We start from the raw sequence: 23,204 nt of genomic DNA on the forward strand, positions 1-23,204 counted from the left end.
TAAAATATTTTATCTCTTGGCACTATTCTTTTTACCTATCCATTTCTTTAGGGGGAAATTAGGGTGAAAATTTTAGGGAAGGGAATTAGCGGGGAAAAGAGACAGGAAGTAAATGGGAAACAATTATTCACAATTATATTGCAGGCTTTTTAAAATATGACAAATATATTTATAGGTAGTTGAGAGAAATCTGAAGAATATGATAAAGTTGATGTTTAAAAAAGATTGACCACTGTCTATGTTTTTAATCAACTTAGAATACTGGTATTCTATTCATTCCCCATACTGTATTCCAAACAATTGTAAAAAATAAAAATAAATTACAGAACAAATGCAGCATTCTCAGATTGCTGAGGATTTTTGTAATGGGTTAATATTGGTGAGTAAAAATGACAGCTGTTTTCAATTAATAACTACCCCCCCCAACCTAAAGCCTAGATCTTTCTCAATCTTTCATCCTGAATATAAAAGATTGCATGTTTCTCATTCTCCTTAGGAAGAAAGCACATTCACATCTACACATACACACTGAATGACTTTTATTCTTAAATCTCATATTAAGACAAGGGGAGATTATTTATTTCTAATTTTTTTTCTAAATTGTATTAGATTCTAGATGAAGTGTGTGTGTGTGTGTGTGTATGTGTGTGTGTGTGCGTGTGTGTGTGTGTGTGTGTGTGTGTGTGTGTTTATAAAGGAAGGAAGCAAGAGATTTTAGAAGGAGGAAGTGAATTCCAGATGTGAGAAAGACTCTATAAAGACAATAACTTGGAAATAGAATGGAAATGAATACTGTGTATGATTAAGTATAAGTATATTTTGGGTGTTGTAAGAGTTTGAGAAGGGAGGAGCGAAAGGGAATAAGCATTTATTAAACATCTAATATGTGCCAGAGGCTGTACTAAACATTTTACAAAAATATTTTCATTTGATCTCAAAATAATTCAGAGAAGTATTATTATCTTGATTTTACAATTGAAGAAATTGAGGCAGATAGAGGTAAAATAACTTGCTCAAGATCACACATCAAAGTATCTGAAGTCTGCTTTCAACTTAAGTTTTCCTGACTCCAGACCCAGCACTCAATGCATTGCCCAAACTACCTGACCTAGAAGAAAATAAATAGCATATATGAATGTTAAAAAAGGTGTTGAGTTGTATGGTGAAATGCTTCAAGTATTAAAGCAGTTAGTTTTTGGCTCTAGTGATAATAGAGAACAATTTTCTGTCAGTAGGTGAGTGACATAGTCAGACTTGTGCTTTAAGAAAATTACAATGGGTAACTATGTCCAGGATCACTTGGAGAAGGCAAAGCATTCTTAACACTTAATAGGCAAATGCATTTTATGACATGGTTCCACAGAAAAGGTAAAACATAAATAACTATTTGCTGTTTATTTATTAATTTGACACAAACTAAACATGAAGCAGAAGGCAAAGCAGAAGGGATCAACATGACATATGAAATCACCATTCAGTGGATAATCAATTAAGACACTATTAAAATATTCCAGGGAACCTTTCAGGTTATGAAAGCTAGAAATCAGGCAGGATTACAGGCTAGTTGAGTGAATAGGAAGAAACAAGGTCAGAAAATGGGCCAGGTATTGAGGGGCATAGGAATAGTTGCCACAGATCTCAATATTTGTCCACCTGTCTTTTGTGCTTAGGCAAAACTCTTCCCACCCCATTATAAGTTCTAATTGAGAGCACTTGAACCTGGAGCACTAATTCAGCAACTGATACAAAATGCACCTGAGCTTCAGCAACTGATACAAAATGCACCTGAGCTGCAGTGAGCATAAGAAAGCCAGGTTCCCCAGGGCTTTAGGATACTGGCAGATATCATATCTACTTCACCTCATTTCAGAAAGGAAAACTAAACCATTTAGGGCAATGTGCCAGGGACTTTTCTGCAATTGTCCTATAGTTAGAGCTTAGTGTCCCTACTCTTGGGCATCCAAGCATCCTCTACAGCAGCATACAGGCATTCTCATCTGAGGTGGAACAGAATCGGAAATCTAAATTATTCCTAAGAGATGGAGAGGTCATGGCCAAAATCACAAAGATGGTAATATTCTAAAGTAAGAATTAGAAACAGGCCAGTCAGCAAGTAATATTAGCCAGTTCCTTCTTGTCTCTTTACTTACCACATTTTTTTCCTGACTGATCCACTTTAGGGTTCAAAACATATAGCTAAAAGAGGAGAACTGAAGAACTTCTCATTTTTTTTTACTATTGCAAAAGAAAAGTTTTTTAACCTCTATTCCTTATCTTGAGTCACTTTACTTAAAATGCTAATAATTACTTGGTTGAGGATTGGAGATGAGGATATGGTAAGAAGTTAAGTGTGGAGAAATGAATAAAGCCACTCCTTCCAGTTATCCCTATAAAGCTATAATAGACCAGCCTTTCCGGGAGGCTATAATCATCCCAAGAACTAAAAAAGCCTAATATAACTTGAATTGTGATAAGATGTGTGAGAGCGGTAGCATTAGCTCTGACTCTTACAGTGGTGGTTTGACAAATCAGAACAATTTTGTTTTCTAAAGTTTTCTCCCTAACCTAACAAAAATATTTTCTAGGAGGATGGGATTATTTCCTAATATTTACTCATTGCATTTACCTTCAAAAAAGATCTCTTCTACCAGAGTGGTTGTTGCTGATGACTATTGAAATGAAACTATTCCATATGTTAGTCATCAAAAATGTCAAGATACACCCAAAATAATAATTCCTTAATATCCAAGAGGTTGAGGAGTGCATTCATTATAGATTTTAGAATCCCTGCTCTGTTTTGTGTCAGGGAAATGACTAAATAATGGAAAAAATATGTTTCCCTGTGTCCTGTTTCCTTTAAATTTCAAATCCTTGATACATGAACCTGACAACTATGTTCTGTTATGTTTTAGTGGGACTATATTAAACTTTTTTTCAGTTTTCTTTTATTCACTAGGAGAAAGGAGTCATTAGCAATAAAAAAAGAAAGAAGGGAATAGATGTAAGAGTTATTGTAAATATTAAATTCATAAATATAACAACTTCTAGAACATGTATAGTCAGAGAGAAAATAGAATAAAGGGTGACTTAGGTTTCAACCTAGATTACTGGAAGGATAATGCTGCCCTATACAGAAGTAGAGAAATTTAGAAAGGAATGTAGGCAAGATGAAAAGAATGAGCTTTATTTTTGAAATATTGAGCTTAAAATATGTTGAGACACCTGCTTCATAATGTCCCATTAGCAATTTTTATGCTATTAGAGTGTAGGTTGAGATCCATGGCTCTTTCACTGCTCTCAAATCCTGTGATTCTCATTATCATAAAGAAGGAACTTCTTCAAAAAACAAGCCTGACTTGAATTAGATCATGAAGAACTAGTAGGATTTCCATAGGTAGTTAGGAATGAAAAGGTCATTCCAATGGGAAAGATTCACAGAAGCAAGAAATATGTGAGTTGCATTATGCAGGCTGCCTGTTTGCAACTGGAGCCAAGGCTTTTTTTTTTTTTTTAATTTTTATATAAATGGGAGCAGCAGGACAGTTCATCAGCATATCTGCCTGGGCAATTAAAATAGGTATAGTAATTACATGCCTATTAGGTCATGTAAACACATACCTGACTGTGAAGGTGTTTTCCTCCTTCCTTGTACAATTTACCTTTTGATCCTTTAAAATTAAATTCCACAAAATAAATCAAAAGAGAAAATTAACAATCCACTTCTCTTTTGCTTAAGTTACCACTCAGAAATTATTGTAAGATTTTCTTAGGTGTTTGATTTTTTTTCTTTTCTTAAAAAAGAAATTGACTTTTCTTTCTAGCAAGAATGATTATTAAAACCCATCACAGACTTTCTTCTATGAAGTAATCAGGCCCATTTGGTTTCTTTAAAAGTATTCTTGATGTTCATTGTTTTAATTAAACAATTACAATGAAGGCCACATAGAGGGCATTGCACAGGAGACCCATCCTTGGCATCAGAATCACTCTGTAGACCGGATGGTGCAATTTTTTACAATGATCTGTTGTATTTATGTTGTCAGCAAATGTTCAACCCATTGTTTTCACATTTTCGTCCTCAATGGGCGGTTGCTCCTGCTTGAACTCCCAAGGAGCTGAGCTCTCACACAGATCTCAAAACTAAGAAGTTGAATGTCACTACTAATGGTGCTTTCTTATGCCGCGTGGCTCCCTGATGAGTCTCCTTGTGTTTCATGTTTAGTTTGTATGAAATCAACTGCAAATAGCTATTTATGCTTCGGCTATTTTATGGTGTCATGCTTCCCTTTTGAGTATTAAGTGTTTGTAAGTCTCCTAATAGTTGTTTTCAACTTTAATTAGTTGTCTGCCTGTCTTCTGTATTTGAGGTTATACATAGTCTCCAATAAAGGGGAAGTTTATTTTTTTTTATCATTTTTCCTTTCTTTTGATTTATTCTAGAATGTGTTTAAACAGTTTAAAAGTCTCTATCCTATTAATAAAGTTAGCTAATAATTCAGCAATACATTATATAGATATATGTATATATGTATACACAAAAATATTATACATATACATACACATCTTTTCATTTGAGAGACAACTTGGCACAGTACCTAGAGTCAACTTTAGAACTCTGAAGATATCATGTTTAACTACTGAAGTAATAATTTCTTGACTATAGACTAGTTCCTCAATGAATGAATGAATTTATATTCATTCATTATAAATTAAACATTAACCGTATAAAAATTTCTGTGCTAAATGCTAAGGGGTAAAATTAAAAAAAAAAAAAAACAAAACAAAAAAAAAAACAGAATTAGTCTAGATTCTCAAGAAGTTCACCTTACACTGTGGGAGACAACACATATAAAATGTTCCAGCTATAAGTCAAATGATAAGATCCAGCATTCTTCTGCAATAGTGATAAAACAGATAGAAATGTAATTTAATTTTCACTGATAAAAACCCATATGCTTTTCTGGTGTTAGACCCTTTTGCAATGCCAAGGATTTCACTGTTAAGAACTTTTTTTTCCTTTCATTTCCAGTCCTTTAGTACTTGGGACTATTGGAGACACAACCTTATCAAGCTTGTCTTTAGGGAAAGAAAATTTAACATAACAGCCTAGGAGCAGCCCAGGTCAAGCTCAAGGGGCTTCCTGCCCTGAATGAATTGGCTTTGATAAGACATGCTCTCAGGGTTTTCCTCTTCTTACATTACTTCACCTAGGACTTTGCCTGGGGTCTTTGCCTACCCAGCAATCAGTTAACGGCTCTGGAACCAGTACTTTTTCCTGGCTATAAAAAATTACATCTCTTTCCCAGTTCTATCAGTGGAGAGAGTTTCCACACAAAAAATTCTCTGCATAAATGGGGAAAAATTTATTATCTACATTATATATGTATTTTATCCTATGTGAGAACATATTAGGCTCACAAGCCTAATTCCTAAAGAAATTGGGTCAAAAAGAAATCAAATAATGAGAAAGATGCTTTGGAGATATCACTGAATTTAATCTAATAATATATTGCATCTACTTAAAAATCACTGGTTATAAAACACATTCTTACACATAATCTCTTTTGATTCTTATAATATCCAAGGTAGGTAGTGAAAGTATTATTTTCTCCATTGTATGACAAATGATTGAAGTGAAGCTCAGACAGCTTCCATAATTTTTCAAACTTACACATTAAACAACAGTGATAGGATTCACATTCTAAGTCTCTGAATCTAAGTCCAGAGCCCATCTCATTATACCACTGGAATTATACTAGTTATATTTGTATAGAACTTTGCTATTTTAAAATCATTTCTACTTCAATTAGCTGCTATATATTGTCAATGCATATACTATCTTTATCAAGTAGCTAAATAAGGAATACATAAAAAATTTGTGATGGAAATGCAAATTAAAATAATTCTGGGATACAACCTCATTTCTATTAGATTAGCTAACAGAACAGAAAAGGAAAATGGCAAATGGTGGGGGATATGAGAAAATGAGACATTAATATAATTTTGGTGAAGTTATGAACTAAATCAACCATTCTATAGGGTAATTTGGAAATATGCATACCTTTTGATCTAGAAATACCACTACTAGGTATGTTTCTCAAAAGAGATTGAAAAAGCAAAAATAAAAAGAACTTATATGTACAAAAATATTTATTGCTTCTTCTAGGGGCAAAGAATAGGAAATTGAGGGGCTATCCATGAATTGTGGTAAGATTAAAGAAATTGTGGTATATGATTATGATGGAATACTATTGTGATTTAAGAAATAATAAGCAGGATGATCTCAGAAAAACTTGAAAAGACTTCCATGAGCTGATGAAAAGTGACATGTATTATGTACAAAGTAACAACAATGCTGTAATATGGTCAGCTGTGAATGTCTTAGAATTTCTCTAAAATACAATTATCTAAGATAACTCAAAACGGATTTATGATTAAAATGTCCCTATCCCTAAAGAAAGAACTTATGGTGTCTAAATACAAGTTGAAGTTTTTTTTTTAATTCTTTATTTTTCTTGAGGGATTCTTTTACTACATGATTATTATGTAATTTTTTTTGTAACTACACATATATAATGTATATTGAATTTTTTGCCTCCTCAATAAGCAACAGTGTGGAGGAAAAGAGAGAATTTGCAACTCAAAGTTTAAAATGGATATTAAAATTGTTTTTTATATAAATGGGGAAAATAAAATAAACAAATAAATCCATAGGAAAAAATTATTAAGGAAAGGATCAGTGATAAAGATACGAGCATTCTCTAGATTTACTCTACATCAGTGTGCTCCCTTAAACTCTACTGCTGCTATCTTTTCTTTATCTTTCTTTGCATATATAGGTCTGTGGTTACTAAATTGACACAATTCATTTATTTCTAGTATTAGCTATAGAAAATGAATTAGTACTTAGCATAACATCTTAGGCATATTTTAGTGGAAATACTGGAAAAGATCAATTATAATTGCCTTAAGGAATAGAACCACATCTTCCATTGTATATAATTCTCTTAGCTCCTATAAATAGTTGTTGATATTTTGAGAAAGCTCTTCCTCCTCTAGCTTTTCAATAACCTTCAAATGCTTTTGTTCTGTATTTTTATGACTTCCTTTAGATACCAGCAGGCAAAGGAAGTATTTACAAGCCCCTCCTCATGTACAAGTTACAAAGATCATTCAGATGTTAAGAAGGTCCACATGGGTTCACATTTATCATAGGGAGCTATTAAAATGTCTATGTAGACAGACTGGTCTTATGAAGTGGCTAATTCTACCATTCACCACTTCAAATGAATCTAAATAACTTTTACAGGCTGCCACTTTCATTGTTCCAGTGGCTCCCAAATACTAAACCATAACTATGTGATTTTAAATTATGCCCATCAATGATCTTCTGCTTCCTCCCACAAAAAGCACAATAAGTGACTTCTATTGATTGTTTCTGAAGAATAAGAGTGATCTAAAGAGGATGCTTACAATCTTCAGGACTTTGAAATATGCACTACCTGATCACACATCTTGTAAATTTGGGCAGGTAAGGAAATAGAGATCATTCCACTGTGACTATGAAGTCATCAGTGTTATAAAGAATTTGAAAGAAGCCATTTATTATGAATTCATAATTAAGAGTTGGTGGTAAGGAGCAGAAAAATTCACCATTACATTCAACATATTTCAAAACATAATGTGAATATTTCCCAGTCACCAAAACTATACCTGAAAGTTTTGTAGCATCTTAAAATAATTACATCAGTATATTCCCATGTCCAGCCATCTAGCATATACATTATATACTACTTAAATATCTTCATATTGATAACTTAGAAATTTATTTTAAAATAGTGTAGCATCATCAAAATTAAAAAAAAACATGTAATATGCTGCATGTATCCTATTTACTATACTTTTTATGAATATTATCAATTCAAATATGCTAAAAATCTAGAAATAAAAATAGTCAACTTGGAAGATGATACAACTGAAGAATAATAACATCAGCCTTCTTATATATCACTAATAAAATCCAACAATTAGAGATACAAAGAGAAATTCCATTTAAAGTAACTGCCGATAGTAGAAAATATTTGGGATTCTATCTGCCAAGAGAAAGTCAGGAACTATATGAGCAAAACTACAAAACACTTTCCACACAAATAAAGTCAGATCTAACCAAATGGAAAATATTAAGTGCTCTTGAATAGGTGGAGCAAATATAATAAAGATGACAATACTACCTAAACTAATCTATTTATTTAGCGCTATACCAATCAGATTCCGAAAAATTTCAAGGAAACTAATGAAAAAAAAAAATCAAATGAAGGTGGCCTAGCTGTACCAGATCTAAAATTATATTATAAAGCAGCAGTTACCAAAACCATTTGGTATTGGCTAAGAAATAGACTAGTTAATCAGTGGGATAGGTTAGGTTCAAAGGACAAAACAGTCAATAACTTTAATAATCTAGTGTTTGACAAACCCAAAGACCCCAGCTTTTGGGATAAGAATGAATTATTTGACAAAAACAGCTGGGAAAATTGGAAATTAGTATGGGAGAAATTAGGCATTGACCCACACTTAACACCGTACATCAAGATAAGGTCAAAATGGGTTCATAAAGAATGAGATTATAAATAAATTAGAAGAACATAGGATAGTTTACCTCTCAGACCTGTGGAGGAGGAAGGAATTTGTGACTAAAAAAAAAAAAAAAAACTAAAGATTATTATTGATCAAAAAATAGAAAATTTTGATTATATCAAATTGAAAAGCTTTTGTACAAACAAAACTAATGCAGACAAGATTAAAAGGGAAACAATAAACTGGGAAAACATTTTTACAGTCAAAGTTTCTGATAAAGGCCTCATTTCCAAAATATATAGAGAAGTGACTCTAATTTATAAGAAATTAAGCCATTCTCCAATTGATAAATGGTCAAAAGATATGAACAGACCATTCTCAGATCAAGAAATTGAAACTATTTCTAGCCGTATGAAAAGATGCTCCAAGTCATTATTAAATCAGAGAAATGCAAATTAATTCAACTCTGAGATACCACTACACACCTGTCAGATTGGCTGGAATGACAGGGAAAGATAATGCAGAATGTTGGAGGGGATGTGGGAAAACAGGGACACTGATATGTTGTTGGTGGAATTGTGAACACATCCAGCCATTCTGAAAAGCAATTTGGAACTATGCTCAAAAAGTTATCAAACTGTGCATATCTTTTGATGCTGCGCAGTGTTACTACTGGGCTTATATCCCAAAGAGATTTTAAAGAAGGGAAAGGGACCTGTATATACAAGAATGTTTGTGGCAGTCCTCTTTGTAGTGGCCAGAAACTGGAAACTGAGTGGATGCCCATCAATTGGAGAATGGCTGAATAAATTGTGGTAGATGAATATTATGGAATATTATTGTTCTGTAAGAAATGACTAACAGGATGATTTCAGAAAGACCTGGAGAGACTTACATGAACTCATGCTGAGTGAAATGAGCAGGGCCAGGAGATCATTATATACTTCAACAACAATACTATATGATGATCAATTCTGATGGACATGGCCCTCTTCAACAATGAGATGAACCAAATCAGATCCAATAGAGCACTAATGAATAGAACCAGCTACACATAGGGAAAGAACTCTGGGAGATGACTGTGAACCACTGCATAGTATCCCCAATCCCTATATTTTTGTCTGCCTGCATTTCTGATTTCCTTCACAGGCTAATTGTGTATTATTTCAAAATCCGATTCTTTTTGTACAGCAAAATAACTGTATGGATATGTATACATATATTTTATTTAACATAATATGCTTTAACATGTTTAACATATATCGGCCAACCTGCCATCTGGGGGAGGGAGTGGGAAGAAGGAGGGGAAAAGTTGTAATAAAAGGTTTTGCAATTGTCAATGCTGAAAAAAATTACCCATGCATATATCTTGTAAATAAGAAGCTACATTAAAAAAATAAAAAAATAAATAATGAATATATAAGAGTCCAATGGACAGGATTTCTCCTTTGCTGTAATATTGCAAATTAGTCAATGAAAAATGTAGAGAAGAGAGAACATTACACAAGCATTTAAGAGGCTCTTCAATTGGCAGAAAACTGAATCTCCCATAAAAGAATAGAAAAAGCAACCTTCATGGTACAACCCTCAAATGGAACAAAAGGATTTTCATTTAGTAAAACAGCCAACTGAGAGTCAGAAGCTTCTTTGTGGCATTTTGTTGTTGTTGTTTCTGCTGTTGTTGTTACTATTGTTGCTGTTAGAAAACTTTATAAAATTTATATTCAGTAAAGTCTAGGTAAAAGTGAATAATTCCAATGATCCTATTCAGAAATCCAAAAGAAAAAATTATTCTCTAGGTGGTCAGAGAAAAATTTAGAGCAACTACTTAACCCTCTATGATATATATTAATTAAACATGTCTTTAAAATGAATCTAGCTGAGTAATATGTAATCACAAATAGCAAATGAACTATGATGTACTCTTTTACCTTTGAACTTTGAATATATTGTTACATTTCAGAGTTGGATAACTTCTCATTTTTCAATGGTATATGAAGTATATCTAAAAAAATTCTCATCAAAGCTAATAGCTCTACTAGCTCTAATCCTTTTATATATGATTTAATAATTTGAATCAGTTGTGGTTTTTTCAACAAAAGCTGCCATTTTTTTTCTTTTTCGCATTAAAATACACCATTTTCTTTCACTGCATTTCCCATTTCAAACTCTTCATTAAATGCTAAATGTCTATCAGTATCCACAGTCGACATTTTCACAATTCTTCTACTTGCCTTTCATCTTTCATTATTCTCACTTCATATGCAGTATTTTTTCTCTCTCTCTTTTTAAACTTCCATCTCATTTTTTAGGGACTTGAAGGATGACAAAACAGCTTTCAGAAAGAGCTGGGTCAGTAGTAAAAGGCATTTTTGATAAGATTCTCTATCATGCATAACAGAGCAAAACAGGAAACGAGAGGAAGCAAACTAGAGTTGTGTGAAATTACTCATTTATTCTTCACAAATAGTTTTCAGTATTTCATGAAACTGCTGAAAAATTCACAAATTGGATTCCATTGAAATGAATATTTGTTTTACAAAATTTCATCAAAACTCCCACCTTCAGCCTCAGCATTTTGTATGTCAAGAGTTATCCTGTTTCTATGTGCACTAGAAAAAGCAACTTCCATACAGGTTTGTGAATAGGAATTTTTAATACTCATGAGCTAACTGAACAAGCAGAAAAAGTGCCACTGGTGCTTAGGAAAATGAACACACAAACCTTAGTAATCTTAGATCTGATAGTGACTTGACATTTTTCCACGATTTCTTTACCACAGAGTTTTCCCTATCTCTCTTTCATTTTTCTTTTTCTTTCTCTCCCTTCTTCCCTCCCTCCTTCTTTTCCTTCCTTCCTTCTTTCTTTCCTTCCTTTCCTTCTTTCTTTCCTTCCTTTCCTTCTTTCCTTCCTTCCTTCCTTCCTGACTTCCTCTCTTCCTTCCTTCCTTCTTTCCTTCCTTCCTTCCTTCTTTCCTTCCTTCCTTCCTTCCTCCCTTCTTTCCTTCCTTTCTGCTTCTCCTCCAATATAAAAAGCAAGAAACCATCTTATACATTAGAATCTCATACCTTTTGTTCATACTGAGTTTGGGAAAAGTAGCCAAAGGCTAGGACTCTTTCCTGTGTGATATTTTCTTTTTGATGATAAAATAATAATACCTTCATTTGCTGCTCCAAATTGTAATTTTCTGAATGAACAACTCTGAATGCCATGCTCTCTTAATGAATCAGCATTATGCCAGGCAAGTTTAGGTGTCTGCTAGTTGAAATGCCACCTCAAAGGGTACTTTGAAATTGGTTTTCTATAATATGCATTAAAATAATTTTATTGCATTTCCAAGTTTAAGTGAGCTGAAGTCTCCTGTGGCACAAGATATGTCAGAAGCACTTGTAAGGTAATAGTCTAACATATAACACTAATTTCTGATAGTAGAATACTACTTCCCTCCAGTGAGGTGTTATAGCTTATTTTCCACACAAAATTAAAAGGGACTTGATTGAACTTGGGTGTGTGTGTGTGTGTGTGTGTGTGTGTGTAAAGTTTGCAAAATTTTTTCCATCTAGTATTTATAATTTATTAATGTGGAAACAGACTCAAAAATTAAAGGTCATGTCCAGGACAGATTCATTTTAAGTGTCTGAGTGAGTTCAGAACTATTTGGCTTTCTTCCAAATTGTTCTGATTTTCTAATAGACTTAGAGGGGTAACAGTAAAACTCACAAAGATCAGTGATTCTTCTATTGACTTAGACTTAATCTTAAATATTCATGCCCTTTGGATGAATGCCAATGTATAGATTCAGCACCAATTCAGTTTCAATATAATCAGATAAACTATTGATATACTTTTCCTCCCTAATATTTTCTATTTCCTCTATATTCAAGTGAGATATTTTCTATTATGATTCCTTGTAGTGACTACATATTTAAAATCAGCCGGAGTCAGGAATTCAGGTTAAGGGAAAAATCTTCAATATTTATTGAAGTGAAGAGGTGAATAAAGATTGCGATAGCAAATATAGGCAGCTGCGACAGGAAGCCAGCTAACAGAGAGCGATCTGAGCTGAGCCCACGTGGTAATGGCAATCCCCAAAAGTCTCTCCTTCCCCTTCCTTTTCCACTCCCCTGCCTCCACCCACCAAAATCGTCATTTCCTATACAACACATCAGGACTTGCACAAGAATGGGCGGGGGCCATTCTTTCTCCAAGCTTATATATTAATAGAGTATGGTCCAATTACTATTTAGCCTCATGTGCTTGGGACCTCAGTGCATCAACTCAAGCCTCAGCCCATTACAATTCCTAAATCTGGAATAAAGCTTAAAGGAGTCATGAAATTGAATAGTGATGTCTCTTTCTCATTTTTTTTTTCCCTTTTGATCTGATTTTTCTTTTGCAGCATGATAATTGTAGAAACATGTAAAGAAAAATTGTACATATTTAATATAAATTGTATTACTTGCTGTCTAGGAGTGTTGTGCCACAGTTCTCTTTTCTTGTCCTAACTCAGTTTCCCTAATTATCCTAACTCACTCTCCCTAAATTGTCCTGCCTCAGTTTCTTCTCAATCCTGTAAAACCTCCTCTCCCTCTTCATTATCAGAACTTTTGGTAAGGATAAAAGATCTTATGTTTTAGAATATCAGAATGCCTCTCCCCCTTCCAAGCTATCAGAATATCAGATTCTGTCTTATCAAGATGCCTCTCTCTATCTCCGAGGTGCCTCCCCCCATTATGTCATCCCCATCTCTGGTGGCTCACCCCACTCTGTCAGAACCAGATTGTTGGTCCTGTATTCCCACTCTCAGCACCCTGACTCTGCCCCTGCCTCAGTCTAAACCTTGAGTCTGAGCCACTTGTTTATATGTCATTGAGAACTCACATTGCTAGCTGGATTCTTGGAGTCGATAGTTTCATTCAGCCCTGGGACCAAACCATGGATCCAATTGGTCCCAGTAAATCTCTCCCTTTCAAATAAAATATTAAATACTCTCTAATCTCTATCTTGCCTCAGTTTCTCCGGCATTACAGGAGAAGAGGTGGGAGAACAAAGGGAGAAAAAATTTGCAACACAACACTTGGCAAGTTTGCTATTATTTTTTTTAAAAGAAAATTTTTAAATTAAAAAAAAAATAAAATATCAAGGCCACTCCTGGTGCCTATTTTACTCTTCATTCTGTCTATAACTTTTTCTGCTAAATAAACTACCTTTTGGCACAAAACACACACACATATTCATATGTTCATACAAATACTTTTTTTAATCAAAGATTTTTATTTACAAAACATATGCATGGGTAATTTTTCTTTTTTTCTTTTTTTTTGTTTACATTTTATTTTCTTTCCCATTTTTTCCTTTTTGATTTGATTTTTCTTGTGCAGCAAGATAATTATATAAATATGTATGCACATATTGGATCTAATATATATTTTTACCATGTTTAACACGTATTGAACTACCTGCCATCTAGGGGAGGGAGTAGGGTGAAGGGGAAGAAATTATAACACAAGATTTTGCAAGGTTCAATGTTGAAAAATTATCCATGCATTTGTTTTAAAATAAAAAACCTTTAATTAACTAAAAATAAAATTTGTTTTTGATGTAGTTCGATTTAGTCACATTCAACTTTTCATGACTCTACTTGGGATTTTCTTGGCAAAGATACTAGAATGATTTGTCATTTCCTTTTCTACTTCATTTTATAGGTGAGAAAACTAAGGAAAACAGACTCAAGTGACTGCCCAAAGTCAGCATGGGTAATTTTTTAACACTGACCCTTGTAAAGCCTTCTGTTCCAAATTATTCAATCTTTCCCCTACCTCCTCCCCTAAATAGTAAGTAGTCCAATACATGTTAAAGATGTTAAAATATATATTTAAAAAAATGTTAAATCCAATATATGTATACATATTTATATAGGTATCTTACTACACAAGAAAAATCAGATCAGGAAGGAAAAAAAATTGAAAAAGAAAACAAAATGCAAGCAAACAACAACAAAAAGAGTGAGAATGTTATATTATAGTCTACTCTTGGTTCCCACAAGTCTTTCTTTGAGTGTAGATGGCTGTCTTCATCACAAAATTATTGTAACTGGCCTCAATCATCTCATTGTTGAATAGAGCCAAGTCCATCAGAATTGATCATCATATATATTCTTGTTGTTACTGCATATACATAATATATATATATATGTATGTATGTACATATATATATAATATATATGTGTATGTATGTATATATATATACACACACACACACACAGACACACACACATACACATAGAGAGAGAGAGATACAAAGAAAGAGAGAGAACCAGAGACAGACAGAGAGACAAAGAAACAGATAAAGAAACAGAGACAGAGACAGAGAGAAAGAGGCCATCCACAGAGTTCTCTACCTTCTCATTTTATGATCCTCTGAATTTTCTCCTATATCTTTCTTTACTCCAGTCTCTGAGTTTGGTCTTTCTCTTTTCCAAGATTAATGCTTTTAGACATAATCTTGATTCAGAAGATTGTCCCTACTTTCATCATGCAATTGGGGAAAATAAAATATTACTTTATATAATTATTGGATTATAAAGATGAAAGGGATATCATATATCATATAGACAAACTCTTAAATCAAGTCATAAATTCAATATAAAAGTTTAGATATCTGTTAAATTGAATTGAAATGTAAAAAAGGATAATTTGAATTTTCCCCTACACTATATAAGAGTATCTTGTAGAATCTATCTCACATGCAAAGTTCCATTTCCTTTTTAGACTGACTCTAGAAGGTATTCTTGTTATAGAAGGTGGGGCTGACAGATTATTTTAAAATATCCTGTAAAAGGACTAATATAAGCTATAAACCCAGGGCTTCCCTAGGCTACTTTTAATGGGAACATTTCTTGTGATTTTTCAATATATTCAGAACTAAGTTAGGATAGAGCCTTGCACTTTATATTCTAGTTTAGATTATATATACTCAAGCAATTGAAATCCAAAATCTTCTCAGTTGTTGTCTTTTAGATATCTCCTCATTCAACTCAATGATTTGAAGTCAATCTATGCCTACTGCACCTTTGTTCTAAGTATTCCATAGTAGAAAGTCATTGTTTGGGCCCAAAGGCACTCATCTGCGGTAGACTGAATTTTCTTAGTAACATCCAAGTGGTATATAATGAGATCTATCAAAAGAATTTCAAAGGAATATCATGTGTGAGATATTCCCCACAATAAATATATTTTAAAACTACAGAGTAAGGATTGGTCCTTATAACTCTTATACAAAGTACCTTATGGCAAAGTATCAGTGGGATGTATTGAATAGGTTATAGTTAAGAAGATTTAGAACTGAATCATTTAGTATCTATATGATGCTGGGCAAGCCATTTAATAATCTCTTTGAACCTTACTCTATTCACCTATAAAATTAGAAGGTCCTCAAAGATCCTTCTTAGCTCTTTATGCTTTGATCTTTGTGTCATTTTGGAAGAGAAACCTCAAGTTTTAAATCCAAGGATTGAATAACTATTTAACAGTAGTTCCACAATAAACATACACAGAAAATAGCAAAGAAAGTCATTTAAATCATAGCAAAAAAGAAATCAGAGAAGGTATACAAAGGAGAAAATATACCTAGAAAATACATGGTAAAGGAGTTCTTTCATTGCGATAAAAAGAACTCATCTCAGTCACAAAGGGTCCAAGATTTCACTTGAGGGAAACTCCCCAAAATCTCTCAAACAACAAACTGAGAATAGGGATATTATGGAATCTGTATGCTCTTCTCATATCTTTCCAACATCTTTTCCTTCAGCAACTGCAATTGGGATTGGCTTCTATCTGTTCTGACAAACCTGGGAACTATTTCACTTACAGAATTAAAAGGGGAATTTCCACATAAAGAGTCTCCAAAAGGAGGACTGGCTGATAACTTGAGCTCTTTTAGTCATTCTGACCCACTCTTTACTCAGAGCTGAAGGAAAGAGTCCCATACCAAAACAGCTTTACATTTGAGATTACATCTTTAAATCTAGGATCCTATAAATTTGTAAAGGCAGCTCAGGGAAGCAGCACATAGAGTATTGGCCCTGAAGTCAAGAGGACCTGAGTTCAGACACAGCCTCAGATAGTAAGTAGCTAAGTCACTTAATCCTGTTTCCATCAGTTTCCTCATCTGCAGAGCACTCTAGTATTTTTGCCAAGAAAACCCCAAATAGGATCACAAAAAGTTGGACATGATTTATCACCATATCAATCTAAGTAAAAAATAATTTACCTAAATCCTATCTTGCCCTATCACACAACATTTTTTTTTTTTTTGTACATTCATCAGTTCACAGTTGTGGAGAATTTTCCAGGTCACTAAAAATGTTACCAGGGTAACAAGGCAAATAAAGATCAGAGGTAAGATTTGATCCCTTTTTGATCACTCTTAACCCAGTATTCTATCCATCATATCATACTGATGATCAATGTAACTATAACTAATTTTTAAATGTAGAATTATAAGAATAGAATGAAAGACTACAGGTCATCCCAGCATCTCCCTGCCTCCTAGCAGAATGTTGCTTAAACCATCCCAGACTGATGAATTGATACCATTTCACAAGCACTATATGCAACCATATTTATTAGCTGCAGTATCTGAACTGCCGTATATTGTTTTGCTGCCTGGTGGGAACATTATGCTTCATATGCAGTTATTCAGAATTCAGAATCACCATGGTTTCATTAATATCCCTTTTCACTGTAAAAAGTACTTTCTGCAAACATTCCACATAGTCTATCAATCAATCCAATTTACATTTATAAAGTGTCCTTCATGTGTGCATCTCAGGGAGTGCTGTAAAGTTAATATAAAAGCAGATACAATAAATATTTAAAAGGTTAAATCAAACAAATAAGTTTTTACTTTAGTCTTATAAATTAACAATACTTTTGCATTCCTCATACATGCAAAATTGCAATCTAGAGTTTAAGGGGCGAGTTTGGAAGGAAGGGGTTCTTATAAGATAAAGACAGAAATATGACATGAGGTGGGGAAAAAGGGTCAACACATTACAGTGGGTAGAAATTTAGAGATCAGATTGCAGTAAACCAGTTCATTAGTAGTAGCAGCTATAGGGTTAATTCCAAAAGAAAAGACCCAACTCTTCAGTAACCCCAAGGTCAGAAGTATGCTTAGAGAAGTAAAAAGAATTACATCTTTAAGAATAGCAGCATGTATTGCATTTTAGGCATTTATATCAGAGAACCAATCAGTAGCAAGTCAATTTTATCTCTACTAAATTCAAGGAAATTTGAAGACATCCATGCTTGAATATCACACAGACAATTATGCAAAGCATCAAGCTGCTTCATAGGTCTGCAGGGACTGGAAAGAATATCTGACTATCGTCTGCATACATATGACACTGCAGGCCATGACACTGAATAATGTTACTCACTAAAAATATCTAAATATAAAGCAAAATAGGATCTAGAATGGGCCCCTGGGGAATCCCAGAAGTAAGTGAGCAGAGCTCAAATCATTCCCTAAAGGACCAAATTGAGAGCAGAATATAAGGATAAAGAAACCACATAAGCCAACCCATGTTAATTCCAGAAAATTCAAAAAACATTAAGAGTTTATCAAAGAAAGATGAAGTCAGCAGTATTCAAACAAGACACATAGTCTTCAGTGAAGACAAAGTAATTATTTGACCAACCAAATTTCCAGTCATAGTGGACATAGAGAAGTCTCTTGCCTTGTAATATCTCTATGTATAGTCACAAAATGTACTTAGACCATACTTCATAAATGGAAAGTCCATTAATTTTTCTTCATCACTCGTTATAGATCACCATTATTAAAAACCATATAGTGTTGGTCACAAATAGAAAAACAAGATAAATAAGTATAGGGTTGTTAATTTACTGGGTGGCTGGGAAAATTAACCTTTCTGTGCTTCATATTACCAAACTATAAAATACCACAATTCAGTGATTGACAGATGGATTCATCAGCTTTTGGGTACTGTTTTGCTAAGGACTTTTAAAACTATTCATAATGCATTTTAGAATTCTTAGAAGGTAAGTGATCATGACACATACATATGTTTCTTTGTCAGTGATTTTGGTTTTAAATTCAATAACTCAATTAATTCATAAACTCTTGTTTTTTGCCTTTTCTCTGCCTTTTCTCACTCATTCCAGTCTTACTCCCATGCTTCTCAGTTATTTCTGGCCAATTTAAGAGTCCAGAAAATTAACTATTCTAACATATGTTTGCATGTAATAGGTACTTAATAAATTTTTGATAGATTATTTTAATTCATTAAAAATTCTCTTTTCATTTAATGCATTCAAAAATTTTTGAGGCAATGAATTAAGATGAGAAAAGAGGCTTTCGGTAGGGTATAGTGAAAAAAGAGAGAATTTAGAGTCCAAGGCCCAGTCTTAGAATCTCATCTCTGAAACTTATTACAAATATGATCTTAGTAAAGTCACCTAATATTTTCTATGCATAGCTTTCCTCATTCTTTTTAAGGAAAGGGTTGAACTCAAAGATCTCTACAGTGTCCTTCACATCTAATAATATATAAGCCTAAATTAGAAATATCCAACATTCAGAAAAAATCAGTAATTTAACATACAAAATATGCGAAGCATTAACAAAAATTTGATGGAGACAGTGGATTTCATAGAAGCAGACAAATGTTCATTTCACTTAAATATCCATAGGTGAAATATAATTTTCAATTCTATCACAAGAAGTATCAAAATTAGATCACTCCCATATATTGTGAACATAATTATGTGAAATAAAAAATTTTAATTAAGGGCTAGTTTTTCACATTTGCATTCTGATTAGCAATCTCATGTCTTCATCAGCCACAAGTATCATGTTTTATCATTTAGAGACATTTCAATATTTTTATATGCTAAAGCAAGTATATTATAGCTAAGCTATAATCCTTATGCTTAAAATTAATTTTAAAGGAAACAAACTATTGTTGACCACAGAATTTTTTTAAATTAAAGAATACTGCCCAACCAATGGTCAAAAATGTAAACTATCACATTGATTTTTTCCTGACTCTTTTCCTTAAATTCTTTGCAATAAAATATTCATACTTATGTTCTCTGAAAAGTATAGTACATCATCTTAATTAACATGTCTCTCATCTACTATTTGATGATTACCAATTATGAATTTTAAAAAAGATAATGTAAAGAATCCTTTCATGGTAAATCAGCTGTATTGCTGCTGCCAGACTGTTTTCCTCCTTTCTCTTGCAGTAGCAGCAGTCTTTGCCTATAAGGTATCCATATGGCTGCTTAGTCTCTCCTTGAGAAAAGAAACCAGGCCTTCCCCCAGGAGAAAGTCTTTTTCAGTTAACAGCTTTGGTAATAATTTCCTCATGAAAGAATAAGAAATCCTGGTTGGGAGCGTCTTTATCTTCTTCCATCTCCACTCCTCTTCTCCCCACAGTTTTCCCCCTCCCCACAGGTAGTTAACGGTTTGGTTAAAAATAATTAAGCCAGTTAGTTAATATGGACTTAAACTCCATCAGAGGCAAAACACTTAGCCTCCAGGAAAAAAGAGATTGCCTAAGTGCTGGCTTCTCTGGGGAAGCTTTGAGTCAGATGCTGCATGGGCTCCTTTATTTCCTACTGTAAATCTTCACACTTCTGCTGCAAATTTGTTCTAAGCCTGCATTTCTATGAAGGGTTTTGCTTACTCTTTTCCACATGTCACCAACCCCTACTGGGAGTATCTCTAGTTTCTCCTAAGTAGATACCCTCCAGCTAGCTCCAAGCAGCATTAATAGAATGCATAGCAAACTAAATATAGATTGATAGGAGATTCTTGAGGGAGTGTCCAGACCAAGGTCAAATTAAAATAAAAAGAACTGTGCAGATTGGTACTATGTATAACATGTTCACATACATATTATACAAGCATACATATTATATTACATGGTTATAAAATGTAGCATAATATACATAGCCAATATAGATTCTCGAGAGTAAGAACATTTTTCATTCTTTTCTGTGTATCCAGTGTGTAGCCCAAAATCTGACACATAATAAGCATTTAATAATTTTTGTTAATGACTGATTGGTTAATTGATTGCTATTAACAACCTAGCTTCATGTCAATATAAATTTGACACAATTCTTTATATATTTTAGAAATGAGACCTTTATCAGAAATACTGGCTCTAAAGAATCTAGTTTCAAGTACTAACAGAAATTTGTTGTTTGACCATAGGGAAATTTAACCTCTCATTACCCCCAATCAATTCTTTAAGCCTGAGTTAAAATAATTTCCTCGGTTATACTGGTAGTGGGAATTTTCATGCTGGAGGTACTCATAAAAATGAAATCAGAATCAGATTCTCCGAAATGCACAAGACCACATATATGCAAACATACAAGATACACAGACACACAGACACACACACACACACACACATATATATATGGAAAGAAGGAAGAAGGAAGAAGGAAGGAGGAAGGAAGGAAGGAAGGAAGGAAGGAAGGAAGGAAGGAAGGAAGGAAGGAAGGAAGAAGGAAGGAAGAAGGAAGAAGGAAGGAAGGAGGGAATGGAGAGGGGGAAGGAAGAGAGAGAGGGGGGAAAGAAAGAAGAAAAGGGGCAGGGAGAAGAGGAGGATTGGGAGAGGGAGGAAGTGAGAAAGAAAGGCTGGATGAACATGAGCTAGTGATGCACAATAGAGAAAAATAATTACTATGAAATTATTATCAAAGGCAGTTATAATTTATGCTACTCTGGCAAAATTCATAATTTGTTTGAAACATATTCCCTAGCATTTATGATTTTAATGTGTCAATAAATCATGTTACTTGATAAAAAATACTTTAATGTCATAATTGATTAATGAACTAAGACTTTTTTCTTTTTTTTGCTGAACATATTTACAATATACAATATGTATCCACATAAATATATGCCCTCATATATACATGAGACTGACATGCAGATATACCCTATTTTAAAAGTAAATACAAATTCAAAAAAAGTGTTTTTTATTCTTTAAAAAAAAAAAAGGTGTTTTTTTTAATCCTCAAATCAAGTTTGTCTCTAATAAAACAAGGTTTGATTTCAGCTAATATTTCAATTTGTTCCACCTCTATATCTATAGCCTAATTAACCTAGAGTTATCTCAAATCCTGGCCCTCTCCTCATATTCTTGACACTTAACTCAGATCAACATTTCAAGAAATTCTCAGACTAGTTCTGCATATCTCAATTTTAGCTCACCTCCTGACTCTTTATAGATTTCTCAGTCTCCTTCCTTACAATATATTATCTCTATTCTCTATTAGAATATATTCCCCTTGAGGGAGGACACTGTGTTTTTTGCTTGTATTTGTATTCTCAAAGATTAGTATAGTGTCTTGCATATATAAAGCTATTATTATGTGATTCAGTTTATCTTTTATCCATCTGTCTCTTGTCAGGTTTCATCCAAGCAAGTCAATTGACAAGTCATGAACTTTTGTTAAATCAGTCACAAAATTGTGTGTGTGTGTATGTTTATATATGCACAAACATAATGTATTTGAAATATACCAAAATTAATTAAACATTTTGTGTGTGCTGTATATAATCTTTCTCATTATTTCATTCTTTAAAGCTAAAACAAATTTATAGATTATCTAATACAAACTTCTCCTTTTACAAATACTAAAAATATGGTAAAGTAACTTTCCAAAGGATAAATAAATAGGAAATAGCAGATGAGGAATCTGAGTTTAAATGTAGAGGAATATGTAAGTGCATTTCACAGCTTGTGTGTGTATTATATATATTTATATTGTGTATATATACAAGTGCACATATGAATCTAAGACATATTCATTATGTGTAACACATGGCATAAGAGTTTTAACAAATATCCCAATTGATTCTGACAACAATCTCCTGGAAGAGATTCACACAGCTAGAATGTCTAAAGCTAGACTTGAATTCATTTCTTCTTGTCTCTTTCTCTCTGTTTCTACTATCTCTGTGTCTCTCTCAGTGTGTGTGTGTCTCTCTTCTTCTCTGTGTCTCTCTGTCTATGTCTCTTTGTCTCTCTCTCTCTCTTACTCTCTCTCACTCTTTGTCTCTCTTTCATATACATACACACATATATGTACACATTTATAAAATATACATATATAGGCATGCACACAAATATTATTTATTGTGTTAGCATGGTATTGTGTATGAATACATATAATATCTACAATATATAAATGAGGAAAATAGTCTGCTTATGATTATCATATTTGTAATTTTTCATCTAATTTATTTCTTAACTGAGAATGAGAATTCAATATTCTGGTACTTTGCAACTTTAGAACTTAAAACTTCCTATTTATTTTATAAAATACCCACTAAAAATTTCATAGTGAAAAAAATGGCTTTTGAATTAAAGAATGTTGTTAAAATCAGAAGGAGAATAGAGGCCACAGGGAAATTATTTCCCCTTTTTGTTGCTTGTAGATTATATGTTCCAACTTAGTATACATTTATTTTGAAAGCCAGAAAAATGATATATGATAGTAATTTAAAGAAACAAATTGGGCCTAAACTTTATATAATGGGACATAAAGTTTTCAGAGGAATTGTAATGCAGTTTC

Source organism: Antechinus flavipes, chromosome 3 (assembly GCF_016432865.1).
Source record: "Antechinus flavipes isolate AdamAnt ecotype Samford, QLD, Australia chromosome 3, AdamAnt_v2, whole genome shotgun sequence".
NCBI lineage: Eukaryota > Metazoa > Chordata > Mammalia > Dasyuromorphia > Dasyuridae > Antechinus > Antechinus flavipes.